This window comes from Cylas formicarius, unplaced genomic scaffold (genome assembly GCF_029955315.1).
Source record: "Cylas formicarius isolate icCylForm1 unplaced genomic scaffold, icCylForm1.1 PGA_scaffold_6__28_contigs__length_40554024, whole genome shotgun sequence".
NCBI classification, from domain to species: domain Eukaryota; kingdom Metazoa; phylum Arthropoda; class Insecta; order Coleoptera; family Brentidae; genus Cylas; species Cylas formicarius.
Window position 1 is genome coordinate 4554365 of NW_026844347.1, and position 16220 is coordinate 4570584.

At 32.0% G+C, this 16220-nt stretch overlaps 1 protein-coding gene across 5 annotated transcripts in view; it reads right to left on the reverse strand.

The window, feature by feature from the left end:
- LOC132702990 (complexin) overlaps window positions 1–16220 on the reverse strand; it is a 444845-nt gene that overhangs the window by 280204 nt on the left and 148421 nt on the right. For 2 of the 5 annotated variants that reach the window (XM_060671968.1, XM_060671971.1), the window contains exon 3: window positions 9784–9833. The exons of the other annotated variants lie outside the window; for them this stretch is intronic. The gene's annotated coding sequence lies outside the window, so the exon portion shown is untranslated. The remainder of the gene's footprint in view (window positions 1–9783; window positions 9834–16220) is intronic. 5 annotated transcript variants of the gene reach the window in all.

The following is a 16220-nucleotide window of genomic DNA, read 5'->3' on the forward strand; positions in this document are numbered from 1 at the left end:
TCACCAGTTCCAGTTTATTTAAGTAAATAATGCAATACAGATTTATCTATAATTTGTACCTATTTTGAAAGCAAAGAACGCGTGACTTTGGACAATCTATCAGATTTATCTGTAATTTGTACCTATTTTGAAAGCAAGGAACGCGAGAATTTGGACAACCTATCAGTAATCTCCATCCATATTTTTTTAAATGTTTGAATTTATGGAGGAACGCCATGTTTCCAATATAATTTTTCCCTTGCGTATGATTTGCTGATCATTTTACGGATATTGACCCCGGGAGGTTCTGATTATCTCTATGTCGTCAGACTTACACACGACGAATCGTAGCCAAAATTCTAAACGGAGCACGGTCATCAAATCCCTTTTCAGAATAATGAAAATTTAACTTTTTGTTTTTATTAAATAATCTCTCGGTCTAAGTTGCATACGCTGCAACATATTCCTTTCCAACCAGTTTCAAAATGTTTAAAATATTTTCTCTTCAATGGCTGTGGAGTCAAAGAGACTTACAGATATACGCTTACACGGGAAAACTTTTAACCGGTATTTCAGTTATAAACTTAAACCACATTGAAACTTTTGATCCAAGATACATGCACTGAAATAAAAATCAAATTCCATATCCAGATCCTTACTCGTATGTTGGTTAGTTTTTGCTGGTTCATTTTTAAAGCTGAGAATTTTTTTTTCAGATAAGAGGATTTGTCTGATTCCATACATATAAATCCGTTTTCTTATCGATTACATTTTAACATAAAAATGTCTCGGTCTACTGGCAATGACAGCTTATTGTCAGTTGATCCGTATGTAAAGTTGATATTCAGTTTTTGCTGCTTTACTGTTATAGCTATGTTCAATCTTGCGTATTGTATTCCATCCATTTATTTTAATTTCAATCATGTATATAAAAATAATATAATACATTACTCCGAACCCAGAATCGATCAATATGATTTTAAAGTAAATTCAAATTTGATCTTGCCTAGGCATAGGCTGGCTAAGGTAGCAAATAGCCTTATAGTGCTACCAGTTAAACCCTACAATAAACTTCCCAAAAATAAGAGAAACTAGCGCCTTTAAAATTACACTTATAAATAATTTGGGAAGCAATATAAATATTGCTTGAAATAGATACTCAAGTCAACTTGTGGTTGTCAACTCCACAAGTTGACTTGAGTATCTATTTCAAGCAATATTTATATTGCTTCCCAAATTATTTATAAGTGTAATAACGATAGGGTTGTATATGTATATAATAAATTAGACATATATTATATTTTTAATTTGTGACAAAAAACTGAAAACCTTCATTTTTATTTCTCCGTCAAATTTTCCATTTATTTGTCATGTTTGCTCGAATTTTTTTTGGCCTACCCAACATCCGATTTTTCAAAAGTAAAATGTATTTTTTTAATATCTGTAATACTACTTTAGATATTTAGATACTATGTATCAAGAGGCATTATTTAGGGTACCACATTTTTTTTTAATTACACCAGTGGCGGGCGTAGGGAATTTCGCCTGTCTCTTAAAGCAGACATTGATTTCTCTTAAAACAAAAATTATTTTTCCAATTGCCAATCATTTCTTAATATGACACCATGCAGAGAATTATTTTCATTATTATGTCTTATTTAAATAATTGTATAACTGTTTTTAAAAAAATAATTATTAATTATGTTGACAAGGTGGTTGCTTGACAGTTATTTGACATCAGTTTCTAAATTCAGTTTTTCGCGTCTTATTAATTTGGTGATTAAAATATCCGAGCATTGTTATCTTAAAAAAGAATGTTCGAGTTTAATAATAAGGAGTTGGCAGATATGCATTTATTGTATGGTTTGACTGATCGCAATGTGCCGGAAGCTAGGTGAGCGCTTTCCTAATAGAGTCATACCAGATAGGCGAACATTTTCAAATGTACATAGACGTTTGAATGAAACAGGTACTTTTAGGGCAAACAATCATTTAAAAGAGGCCCATCGGACTATAAGAACTCCATAAATTGAAGAAGCAGTTTTAAACTCTGTTCATAAAAATCTTGAACGTCGTAGCGGACAAATTGGAAATAATCTGAATATTGCACGTCTTGGTTTGGAAAATTATGCACGATTTTCTAATGTACCCATATCACCCATTCAACGAGTCGAAACTTTACTTCCCAGAGATTTTCTCTTGGGTATTAATTTTTGTCAATGGTTTTTGTAAAATTCAATAAAACATCCAAAGTGGTATTACAGATATGAAAAAAAATTTGTTTTTAAAACTTTGCCACCCTAATAATAAAGATAACAATTATTTATAAACATCTTACCTTATGATATATTTTTGAAAACGAAAATTATATAATAAATACCAATGTTTTCACTTCATATAAAATGGCCAGTATAATAAATAAAAAATACAATGAGGCTGCCAATAACATAAAGTTGTTACATTGCAATTTTAATGTCTCTGAGTATAATAATAAATTAATTATCCCTAATGCATTAACGATTATCCACTGCATTGTGGTCCTTCTCAAACTTAAAATATCTTGGTAAAGTAGCCGTTGAATTTCTATAATTTTTTGTGGACCAATCGTTTTTTAAACTTAGTTAACAGAAATATTTGTTAGACACACTTCAATCAATAAACTGTAACCATTGTTTTATTTTATTATTGTCATTGGTCGCCGGTGATAATGATACGCATAAAATAGAAACGCTTTTTATAAACAATTATTTAGGTTTTGATGAATTCGTACTTTTTTGGTGTTGTTAGCACTTCGAATGGCTAACAAAAAAAACACTTGAAAGAAAAAGCTAAAAGATAACGGGGTGGTAGACTCTTATTGAAGTATTAAATTAAGGGTGGTCAGACTATAATTGTACTCGGTGATTCACTACTCGAAAGTTGTTTAAAATTGAGGAGCACGTCCTACTTCTGCCCTGGCCACCCAGTTGGTGAGGGGGTGGTTAAAATGTAAGCAAAATTAGATAGATTTTGGCGCCATGGCAACAGCATGACAGCATAGGTAAGTTGCTTTCCTTTACTTTACTTTTGACAGTTCTAACCTTAATTACGTTTGTTTACATTGCAGCTGAGACAAGTAAGAATTATATTGGGATTCCGATCGCTACTCCATTTTGAAAGTGCGACCGGCGATTCCGGGACAAGGTAATGCAAGTAGTAATTTAAATTTGCTTCCAAGCGTAGTTAATGTTAAATATTTCAGCAATTTGGATTGGAAACCTCGATGTCGCCGGTAAAATTTGACATAGCCAATTATTATGAACTGAATTTGAGATAGGTGCAAGGTGTACACTAGTTGTGTACCGATAATATGCCTGAAACTGGTTTATAAACATGCTTTCTATTCTTTTTTTTAGTGTTTTACTGCGCATGCACTATTTGTGTTTAGAAGGACGAGAAGTAAAGACGAGACGTGAGCTGGAATATAGAGGAGATGAAACTAATTACTATCCCTTTTATATTTGTATATATGCCTATTATTTGTACCTGTTAAAATTATGTTAATTAATACTGCTGGATTAAACTTAGGTATTTAACTAATAGCAATTTTCTGATTTAAGGATGTAGGCAAGTCCGCGCGCAAGTGTGTCCAGGTAAGTCCGCGAGCAAGCGCGAATCGAATTGCTGCCACACACTATTCAGGTAAATCTCGAGGTTCACCAGTTGGTGGGGCCTGCTGCTGTGCGAAAAATGAAGTTCGTCTTCGCACTTGCTCTAAAAATCAGACACAATTTGATTCGCTTCGCGCCGCGCTTGGAACTGAAAGCGCCTAGAGTTTTGACCCATACACATTAGCACTTACTCGCGTGTCTCGACCTGTACAGGCAAGTCTTAACATTTTTTTCATCAAAAAGTGTATTGACGCGGATTAAAAATTTTACTGTAATGTCTACATGGTAGTTAAATACAGAATATGAAATGTTTTCTGTAAAATTGCTAGTTGTCGTTCTCTACGAGCAAATTAAATAAAAAAATCACAACTTGGCACACCGTTTAGCAGTAATTAAAAATGCCTGAAATTATCTGCAATGAAGAAGAAATTGTACAATTTCATTGAAACATATAAACTGGTCAGTGTGACGTCACAAACTGTTTGGAGAGTTCTGTCTAGTCACTACTGTACGACTAACATCATAATTGGTTTTGTACATCGAGAGCAGAGTTGCTAACAATGTAAAAATGGAAGTAAAATTTATAAAATTTCATCAGTCTTAACACTTGCCTGTACAGGTCGAGACACGCGAGTAAGTGCGAATGTGTATGGGTCAAAACTCAAGGCGCGTTCAGTTCCAAGCGCGGCTCGAAGCGAATCAGATTGTGTCTGATTTTTAGAGCAAGTGCGAAGGCCAACTTCATTTTTCGCACAGCAGTAGGCCCCACCAACCTCGAGGTTTACCTGAATAGTGTGTGGCCGAAATTCGTTTCATACTTGCTCGCGGACTTACCTGGACACACTTGCGCGCGAACTTGCCTGTATGTGTGTACAGCCCCCATAACTGTTGTAAATCGAATGTCCATAAGAAAATCCAAAAATTGTCTTATTAAAGAGAATACCGTAGAAATTGTTTGCAATTGCAAATTTACAAGACAAATAAAAAAAGACAAAATTTCGTTTTGTGTTCAAATTTGAGAACAGACTGAAACATCTTGTTAAAAATCGGAAAAGTATAAGTTTGATGAGCGATAACAGAGAATACAATAACTTCGGAATGGTAAAAATTAATTTTCCCTAGGAAACCACCAATCTCGTCCTCGAACACCATCAATCAATTGAAGTTTCGTCTGTTAAAAAGTGGTTACATTAAAATTTCAACGGCAATTTAACGTGTTTGCTTTGAGCATCCATAATGAAATTTCGCCGGTGAAACAATCAAAAAACAACACGAACTTCGAACTGTTCACGGATGACCGGACAGATGTCACTCGCAGACAATTTTTAATTTGAAACGTTAATCCGCTTTTTTAATTGTTTTCATGAAAAAGTGTATTGACGCGAATTAAAAATTTTACTGCAATGTCTACATGGTAGTTACGTACAGAATATGAAATATTTTCTGTAATATTACAACTTGTCGTTCTCTACGAGTAAATTAAATAAAAAAATCACAACTTGGCACACCGTTTAGCAGTAATTAAAAATGCCTGCAATGATCTGCAATGAAGAAGAAATTGTACAATTTCATTGGAACATATAAACTGGTCAGTGTAACGTAACAAACTGTTTTGAGAGTTCTGTATAGTCACTACTGTACGACTAATATCATAATTGGTTTTCTACATCAACAGCAGAGTTGCTAACAATGTAAAAATGGAAGTAAACTTTATAAAATTTCATCAATACAAAAAATCACAAATTCTCAAAAAGCATCAAAATGATTTAAAAAATTTGCTTGCGATTTTCATAAATCAACCTCTTACAGGACTTGAAAAACAGAAAATTTTCTCGCTGTTTTCGTAATTTCGACTTTCGGACTTTGTTTGTTTGTCAGTTCTGATGGTCATGCCACACTTGGTGAATGTATTCGGTGGTAGCAAATGTATAGTAACACATCTTTTTCAGATATTCGTTTACTAAACACTCAGTCCACTGCGCCTAAACTAAGAGCCGTTCATAAAACTTTTTGCATAATATACTATAACATTTATAGCAATAAAGAAATAATTTATTTAATTAATTAATTTATGTTTTAGGTACAAAATGTTAGGTTAAAAGTCTTTCATAAGTCACTTATTTTTAAAAAATTATTATTTTGGAAAACTACTTAATTTCAATGCTGTAAACAACTGGATAATATATAAAAGATTGGATAAACAAACGCAGTTAAGTGAGCAGTTGCAGCAAAACATATGTTGTTCAAAGTTTTATGCTAGTTATTAACGAATATTATAAAAAATGGTTTTACTAGTAGTAATTTAATTCTTTAAATACATTTCCCCTAATATCTTACAGAATTAATTTAGAAGGTTGCTCCAACTAAGTAGATATTATTTAATCTGTTGTTATTCCTGAAACTACCCCAGTTTCCGAGTACCAATTTCCTTTCGAGGAATTGAAATTCGTATTGCGATCGGCCATGCCGCATATAAACTTTGTCTTCTTCTTATTGTCCAATATGCAAATTGTGACGTGACTTGCTTCTAATCGGATTAGCAGAGGATTTGGAAGTGGAATTATATTCGTCTGAAAGACCAAACTCGCAAAAATTATAGTATTCCCCTTATTCGAGTAGTTAGTTATTCGTCCATTTCAAAAGTTTTGAAACTGGTATTTTATTTTTTGACTAAACCCAGTAAAGCCAAACACGTGAACACTGAAATTATAGTTGAGGAGAAACATATGTTTGATGTTTATGTCATACTAAAATTGTTGTCAGGTTCGTCCAATTATTATAATATAATTTTCAAGTAATTGGAGAGTTTTGAAAGGCTATGAATAATATTTTCATTGATCCGTTCATTCGTTCATTCAATTCACCGATGTTTTAAGTCAAGTTGGCTAGACACAAAGCTCTGAATGAAATATTATTATTAGACAATCATACGTATTCGTCTAAGCATATTTATGAAAATCACAAACAATCAATAATGATATTGAGCCAGAAAGGATCTTACAAATTTTCACTCTGCAAAAAAAAACAATGAACAAAAAGAACAAATACAAATTATGAAATATAAAATATGTGCTGACAAAATATAGGTTATCAGTTTTTTTTTATTTTCTGAATGGCATATTTATTTATATGTTCTTTAAATGTGCTTGTCATTAAATGTTATTACATTCATACTTCTAAGTTCATCAACAAAGGAGCCAGTTATACTTCTCTACGTCTCTACATACTATCTTTGGTAGATCATGTAATCCTTCGCAGTTACAGCAAAAGATATTAAGAAATCTGAAACAAGAATTAGAATGCTTTGAAATAAATCTCAATAAATTCAAGATTGGAGATGACTTAAAAATGATTTAATTATAAGGAATAATGTAGAGCTAAGTTAATCAAGACGTGTGAAGCGACCAAATCAAAAAAACAAACAATAACGTTTCCCACACCAGCACTTTGTGCTCTCTGGAGAGAACATATGGATCGGAAACGTGATGGGAAGATCGTAGATAAAATTGAAAGCCAGAAATTTATTTAATATGGTCACGTCAGAATGACGAACGATAATCTACGACCAGAAAATTTAAACGAGGCCATAACGACGATTCTAAAGATGGTGATTGGGGAGGCCCAGAACGATATAAGTTAAGAGGAAGATAAAATCTCGATAACTCGATAATTGATTGATAATTGATCTTGTAGTCGAAATTAAAAATAAATTAAAACTCTATACCAGAAAATAAATTTTGAACAAAAAGAATTTATATAGTATAAGCATTTAGCTAATGTTAAGATTTTTTGTCTCTCTCTATTCTGTTTAATCATTAACAATTCAAATTGCAGACATAAATCTTTCAATAGGGAAAACACAAATCACACTTTTCCAATGTACGTTTGCGTTTGCCGCATTTTTATTTTATTATTCCGGAGGGGAGCAAAACTAATTCAAATTCAGCGTAAAGGTAGAACTGGATTTAATGTTGACGTGGGTTGAATAATATAAACGGATTAACTCAAATGTTTGCTTATTCGGGGGAATGAACTTAAAATATTTCTCGTTGGAAAAGTGACAAACATTGTTTTTCGGTCGTTTGTTTTATAATTTCAAAATATCTAATCCTTATCTAAATATTTTATAAGCAATAACTTACTTATTAAATTATTCGGTATAAATTTTATATTAAATAATAGGTGAAAAACAATGAGCTCAATAATACAAACAAAAATCATAAAAGTTAATTAATTAAAATAAAAGAGACAAGGTTATTAATTGAAATCCAAAATGATTTCTAAAAAATCGCCAAAAGAAGTAAGAAGTTCTGTTGCGATTTAATCACTCTTAGATTCACAAAGGGGATAAATTTCCAAATAATGAACTAGGTGATCATGTTTGGAAGTAAATATACAACAAAAATTTAGTTTTTAGATAAGTATTGCAAAATATTGTGACGATTTAGAAACGATATTATTATTTTAATAGGAACAAAAAACATACAACACAATAATTGCATTATTGTAATTATTTTATTTTTTATTATGTTATCTTAAATATTATTTTCATTTTTTTTGATCTCTAGATAACTATTGATCAATTTGGATGTTTATGCAAATTGGGTATATGGTTTCATGGTTCTATATGCATACGTTCGAAGGCTTTTTGAACTTTTAGGAAACAACAATTGTAAATTGTAAATTGAATGAAGACCAACGTGTAAAAAAATTTGTTGTAAAATTTGTAATTTGTAATAATTAGATAGGAATTTGACGAAATGATAAAATCAACCTCCGATACGTAGTACTAAAATCAATTTTCTATTGCATGACATAATTAGCGTGAGAGGATTCGTATTAGTTTTAATTATAAGTAGTATGCAGATTGATTCAAAACAAATGGGAAAAACTAAAGAGGGTGAATCCTTTTTTAAAATAAATGGTAGTTTGTTAAATAAAAATTGGGTTAAAAGCTAACCATTTGGGATATAATGCGTTACAAATTTTTAGAAAGAATAAGATTTTTATTTTTTATTTTAAAAGGGCAAATAGATAGAACGATGAAATATTACGGAAATATTACTATTACAAAATCACACCATCTGTATATATTTTTTTTAATGAGTAGTTCAATTAGCCTACCCCTATCATTCTTCATAACTAAATTTAAGGAAAAACTTATGCAATGACAATTTTTTTTTATTTCATGTTTTATTTAAAAAGTTTGTCTCCTGCAAGAGAAAGAACAAAATGTACCCTGCTGCTGCCACTTTTTAGGGTGTTTCTTATTACGGCTTTAATTGACATTGCTTAGTTAGTTTGAATACAAAATACGACTAATTGAATCAACAATTTATTATATAATAATTTAATTGTTCAATAATAAGAGTTCTAATTCAATAATAGTGAATTACACTAATGCAGAAATGGCAGGTATGCAATTTATTGTTTTTTATGTTCATACTGTCAGTTTTATGGAAAATTGCGAAATTACAAAAACATACAGAAACTGTGTTTTTATGGCATTAATATTTCCGTAATATTTTAATTTTAATTGCAGCAGACAGCTCCATCGTTGCCTTACAATGTCTAACGATTATCTCAAAGGGGCATTGATGTGCAAACCTTCTACTTCGAAGCTAACAAATTTTGTCTGAAGGACTTAGTTCTTAAGTGTCTTTAAGGGCATCTACAAAATGTTGTAATGTTGTAACTAAGTAAAAATTAGGAAAGTTCTTCCTTTAGATTCAACAATGAAAAATTGTCGGCCCATTCAAAAACAGATGAGAAAAGTTACCTGTCGTGATATTGTTAATGATGTCAGAATTGCATTGTCCCAAAAAGCGCAGGTCTCAATGGACCGCGACCTAATTTACAAAAACAGACAAAAAGAAACTAAAACTGAATATTCCTGACGTTATAATGTTTTTGGAATACAATTATATGTTTTCAAAATAAATTTAGAATTTATTTAAACAGACACTTGATCTATGCTATTAATAATTCCGGACGAGTACTCAAAAACTTAACAAACAGTTAAAAGTTGGCAGCATTTTACAACTCTGCGATGCAGGGATTTGCGTTGAAACGCCGTTAACTCGTTCACTGAAAACTTTCAAATGCTAAAACTCAAAGGTGGGGACGATTCAGGCTGATTTAATTAAAAACTCACTATTTGATTGGTAGACCGACTACACGTTTCGCTCCCGCAGACGGACGTACCTGAAACAGAAATGATTAATTAAAACTTTACGCGATAGAAAATGTACAATATTTGCCCTGGAAATACTTGAAAATTAGCTGAAATTTAACAATGTTTTAAGATTATTATTTATGAAAATTGTTGTAGTTATGAATAAGGTTTAACCAAAAATATCAAAATTTAAAATTCGTTTTATAGCAACTTCTGAATAAAAATTTGCCAAGTTTGTTTTATTTATAATAATAGATGATCATTGGTCATTATAAGCAAAGACATGTAATATTCTAATCAAATGACAAGAATGCAAATGCTAAAAGTTGTGTCTACCAACACAAAACGTGTGTTTATTCTACTTCATAGGATACAAATCGTAATAGTATTAATATTATTATTATATTAACATTAATACTAATAATTGATATTTTTATATATTAATATTAATATCTAGAAGGTGGTTTTTCGACATGCGAAATTCTAACTAACGGTTTCTTGTAGGACAAGGTATTGTTGTGTAAAGCTCAAGAAAACATTGGTTTTTCATTATTTTCACGTGCAGCCGATAACCAAATGTTCACCTCCATTAAGAGAAAATACCACACAAAACCTATGACCAAATTTAGGAATTGAATAATTTGATTCATTGTCAATTAATTTTGTAATTTTTGGCAATTAAAAGTATGGAAAAATTGAAATTGCTTGAAATATTATTTACAAAATTTGAAACTTTAACATTAAATTGGAGGTGTTGCTGAACCACGTATGTGAACTTTTTGTCTGAAACTGAACAAACGAACCATTCCTTAATGTTAAGTCACATACTTAAATAACCCCCTGTATGTCATCGAAATTTGTTTTTTCGCTTATAGCTTCATTTTCCACACGCTCCGTCACGACCATATATTTTTTTAATTCAGATTATTCTAGACTGCTTCATATAAGACGCTATGCCAAGCGGTAAAAGCCAGTGGAATTATGGAATTCACTTTAAATGTTCGTTTCATTAAAGACTACGCCAAGCCAATCGAGCGTTTCCAGCTGTGTCGCAGGTCGCGGGTTCGATTATGGTTTTAGTACTAACATGTTTTTGCTTTTCTTTAAAATACCTAAATTAATTCACATTTTTAAAGTTCAGTTTGTTTTGATCTCAACGACCGTTCCAATAAGTGAGGCCGATTTTTGTTGGAGGTCTGTAAAGAATCGTAAAATGCTTAGCAATCATTCAATGTTTTAATTCTTTCTTCGATTGTTCTTATGTGGTTTGTTTATCAATAGGACCAGAAATTAACGGCCGATCCTATTGATGTAAACCATATAGCTACTGCAGATACAGAGGCCACTATGCCGATAACAGGCGCACTTATTAATTTTATTTTTGAGAAGATCCATTCAACATATTCATAAGGGAGATTTAAAATAGCAAATGACCTTGTGACATTCAACAACCAATATGATCGCTGGCGCATCGTCAATAAGATGAGGAATTTTTAGGGCATTATCAAAATGTTCCTACATCCCATTCTGGGAAAACGATTTTAGCCTGCGGAAATCACTGTTTAAAATAAAATTGGTGCTATATGGTGCAAACAGCTTTAACCACTTTTAATGATACGCAAATTGCAACGGTCGTTAAGATCAAAACCAATAATTTGAGTAACTAAACAAGTTAAACTACTTTCGATAAAAGACACCGTTGGCGTGATATTTGCACTGTAATATTTTATTTCAAGTAATAGGCTGGTTCCTCTCAAAGAAAGAGGTACAGTACTTCCTCGAGAGTACAGGGCTCTTCTAGGGGATAGTGAGTCCACCTCAGATAGACTATAAAAAAATAGTTCAAATGTGTTCAAAGTTCGTTAGATTAGATATTGACATTAATCTGTCAAAAATATGCATTATTAAACTGAAAATAGTGCTATGGATTGCTTTTTGGAGCATTCATTACCCTGGACAGTAATGGCAAATAACTTCATTTTCTCCACACTTTGTTGTCACCTTAATTTGTTTTAAATTCAGATTTTTCCAGACTATTCGGTATATGACGCAATCTCGTAATTTATCGTCCTGTAGTGGAACTAGTGTGTTGTTATTTCACGGTACGTAAATAACGCAATAAAGGTCGTGTCGTTTTTCTTTTCCGCGTGCAATATCTGACAAAAGTGCTTACTTTGGGACTGGGTCCGTGGCTTTACGTTTCAAGATATATTACAATACCCAGGGAGAAATAAATTTGTTTTGTTTTTTTCGGCCGCGCTCAATTTTCGTTATTTACCTAGCTCAGTTTATACGCGAATATTTTAAACTGCGACCCAATTTGCGGTAGAAGAAGAGTGCTTTCTTTTTGAATGAATTTTCAAATTACAACAGGCCTGAATGACCCAGACGTGGACGTAGACAGGCGTCTATTTGATTACCTACTCGTCGAAGTTGGCATTGTTCCAAGCTTTTAACCGATTGGGATGTGCCACTAACGTCATATTCATCTGATTATTGACATACAACTTCGTTACGGACAACTTGATTAGGTCACATCTTCAGAGATTAGAACATGATGCATTTTAATCAAAACATTATTCCAATATTTTAATGCATTAGCTTATTTAAAATAGCTTTCTGTCAGTCTTATTTAATAAGTTTCTCGAGTATTTTAAGGCAAAAAGTTTCTGTAAACTTGTGGTCTAAAATGTCTTATAGATAAAAAAATTATTTAATTTAAAAAGCGGGTGACATGTTTCGTCTAAAATGGCATCATCAAATCATCTAGAAAGCTCACAAATAAAAATTAACTACCAACCACCAACCAACCAAATTAACTACAAATTACACACCGTACATGCCAAATAATGCCTGAATGAAACTTGTATTATTGTAAATGTTGCGAATAATTATAAATATGCGTTCTCTAATTAAAGGGGCATATTAAATTATAAAAATCCATAATGAGCAACTTGAACAGTATTAACGTAAGAGTTTATATTAAAACATTTTTTCGCATGACACTAAGATTGCCTCCTAAAACATTTGTCGGATACCATTTCCTGCAATCTTAGAAATGCGCATAGTACAACATAGTTTTAAAATAATGTAACAAATGAATAGAATACATATTCATACATGAAATGAGACTTAAACATTGCTAGTTTCTTGTCATATGATGGCAATAACATGCAAATGCAATGTTACAGACTCACGACTATTTGTTTTCTTGAAATATTGGATAAGTAACATGTTATTTTATATATTTGGACTATTAGAATTACAGTTAAAAAAGATATATAGTATTGTTGACGATTTCATAAAAACGAATGTCTATATATTTGTAATGGATCGGAGCACAACCAGTCTTATATTACTATTATATTTATTTTTATTCTTACTATGTTGTTAAAATCGGACTGCATTTGACTCTAAAAATTTTTTAATTGAGTAATTTCTGAACTCATTGGTGTCCAGGAGGACTTTTCAAACTACTTTTAGGTTAAGAATATCATTCAATTTTATCACTGAAGTATTAACATTTAATATTTATTATATTTATTTATTTAAAATTTGTATATATATTCTTCTACGACCGTTAGTTTTTGAGTATAATTTTGAAAACCGTCATTGGGTAATATCCCCGAAAACATCCGATTACTCCAATACAACGGAACTATCAATACTGGTGGTAAATAAACGAAACTACACATGTGGTTACTAAGTAACAATAAGGTTAGCATTACCTTGATCATTTAACAATTTATATGGGCAAAAACTGAAGAACCAAGAAACGGTTATTATTAGCAAAATTGGTTGAGTAGCCATAACCATTATTGTTAATTTTTTTCAAAACAGAATCACAATAAAGATACAAATTGTAATGAGAACATACTGGTGATTACGACCACACAATCTTTAAAGGAGAATATTTTCTTGGATGTTTTACAATAGTTGCAATTGTAAGAGAAAGGGTCATAAATCGCATTACAAAGCTTGCCTGTTTTGTCAAAATTCCCATATTCAAATAATGATGTATTTCTCTCGTTTATGATACAAAATACTATTCTTGTTGATGCTGAATAGCTATTTTTGTAAATTGTTTGCTTAATTCCTTAAACACGTTTTGAATATTATGTAATGGAGTTAACGTCAGTACTGATTTTATAATTCAAATTTTGCTCAACCGCAATAGTTGTCGCATCTAGGGTTAAAAGGGAACTTATAGATTACGTTCTTTTTATCCTTGTATACTACATCAATCATATGCCGGAACGAACTGCTGCAGATCGTTCACTAGAAGCCCGCCTGATTGTCGAGTGGATTTCGAAGTCAAACCGGACAATAGGGATTTCGCGTCGAATGAACGCGTTGAAATTTTAAAGGCGCTTAAATATTATGATGTATCAAATGGATCGGTTTGAGGAGGGTGTATAGAGCCAATCCAATTATTTTTCTTAAAGTATAGCTTTCTAAAAAAAAACTTTCAGCCGTCATGCGCCAGCGGACGGTTATAAATAAAAGGAAATCTACGTCTTCGGGACCCGGTTCATCCGACTTTAAGCGATTAACCATCTGCCTCTAATTGTGATAATCCTCTTTCGGGCAATCGGCAAGAGATTCTAAGAGTGGTGGTTTGTTAAGGAAATAAATCCTTTTTCAGTAACGGGCGCTCTATTACGATCTGTCGGATCTAATTCACTATTATGTTCTCTAAGCCGTCCATCAAGATTTGGAAAAGATTTGGGTTCTATCAACTTTATCCTATGTCTCCTTTAATTTTTCTCCCTGCGAAAGTACCTATATAAGGAATGAACGACGGCAACAATTCAACATAATTGAACAATTTCCGAAACTGGCTGCGGGAAAATTATAATCATAGAGCTGTGGTGGAGCTAGCCAGAGAATGACCTTAAATTTTACAATTTTTGTGTGTGCACAGTTATTCAGCCACTAGAGACGGGACACCTTGAGGAGGCACCTTCTCACGGATTCGGCCATTTTGCGTCAGGTCTGCAAATTTCCTCTTATGCTTCCGCAGACATAATTTCGTTATTAGTTATTAAAATTTTTGAATATATTTTTGCATTTTTAAAAAAAATAAAAAATTTCATTATTAATTAACAAATAAAATATCTTATCGTACATAGTTTTTATTTGATTCCTTTTACAATAAGTGTGAGTACTTTCGTACTATTATTCGATTCTTAATTTCAGTTTTCGAATTCATTTTTTTGAGCAGGATTCGTTTTTCATTTAAATGGAATTTGAAAATCAAATCAATATCAATAGTACTTATGCGATTTTCTTTAGAAATTCTCGGAGATAAATACCTGGCCCTTTTGGAGACAATTCAGAAACTTCCCGGTAGACATACCTGCAGATAAGTCACATCTAAAGTGCAAGTTCAAACTCATTTTTCCAATTCCACTACAATAAAATTGAAAAACCTCCAAATTTTGGGATTTGATCTTTTATAACATCAAGATAAATTTAAGTAAGACTGTTCCATCCAAAAATATAATTTAATAATAATTTTTTGTTGCGAAAAGTAATTTTTCTAGATCAGAAATTTTTGCTGAGTATTTCATAAAAACTTTCGAAATCTTATGCCCCTGAGAAATTAGTGTTCCATATTTCCGAGAGTGAAACTGCCTGCGAGATTATCGAGAGACCCAAAATTTTTCGGGATATTAAATTTCCGGATAATAACCGCCTCAACAATATTCGGTCGTTTATATCAGAAGGAATGTTCGCTAGACAATTTTCAGAATTTAATATGTTTCGCCGCTTTGTCAGCCGAACTTTGAATTAGCCGAGAAAGGGTCTACTTCAAATGTTAATACGAAGTGGAAGAAGATTTTTCAAGTAAAAAACACCACATGAGTTGAAAGTACATTGACAGTTTACAGCTTTAGCTGTTGAACTGAGGTGGCTTTTACTTGATGAAAATCCATTTATCAAAATAAATAAGAACTAAAAGTTCAGATTTTCTCCTATTTGGTTAGCTATATCTTCATCATACTAGGGACGAGGTATCCTGTATATTTCCGACTAAGATACTCAATTTGATTACACATTTCGCATAAAAAGGCCAAATAAGTTTTTTGAGCGGTGACATGCTAAACTACTGCGAATGTAAAAAGTGAGCGGATGAATTTTGGTATCGTTTGTGACGGTTTCATATTTCAATGGTAAAATTTAGCATTTTTAAAGTACAAGTGCTGGCACATTTGCGAAGTAACGGGTTTATTTTGTTAGTACCTTGTAGAATTAATTGTACTGTCCATTTACTTCACCTTTTGCTGTTTGGCGAGTGCTTCTTAACAATTAAAATTCTTGTTTATTAGGTTCATATCGATTTTGCGATTTGAACACACGTTCTTTTGTAGACTCGGTTCCTTTAGTTTCGGACTTGTACTCCCCGGCCGATT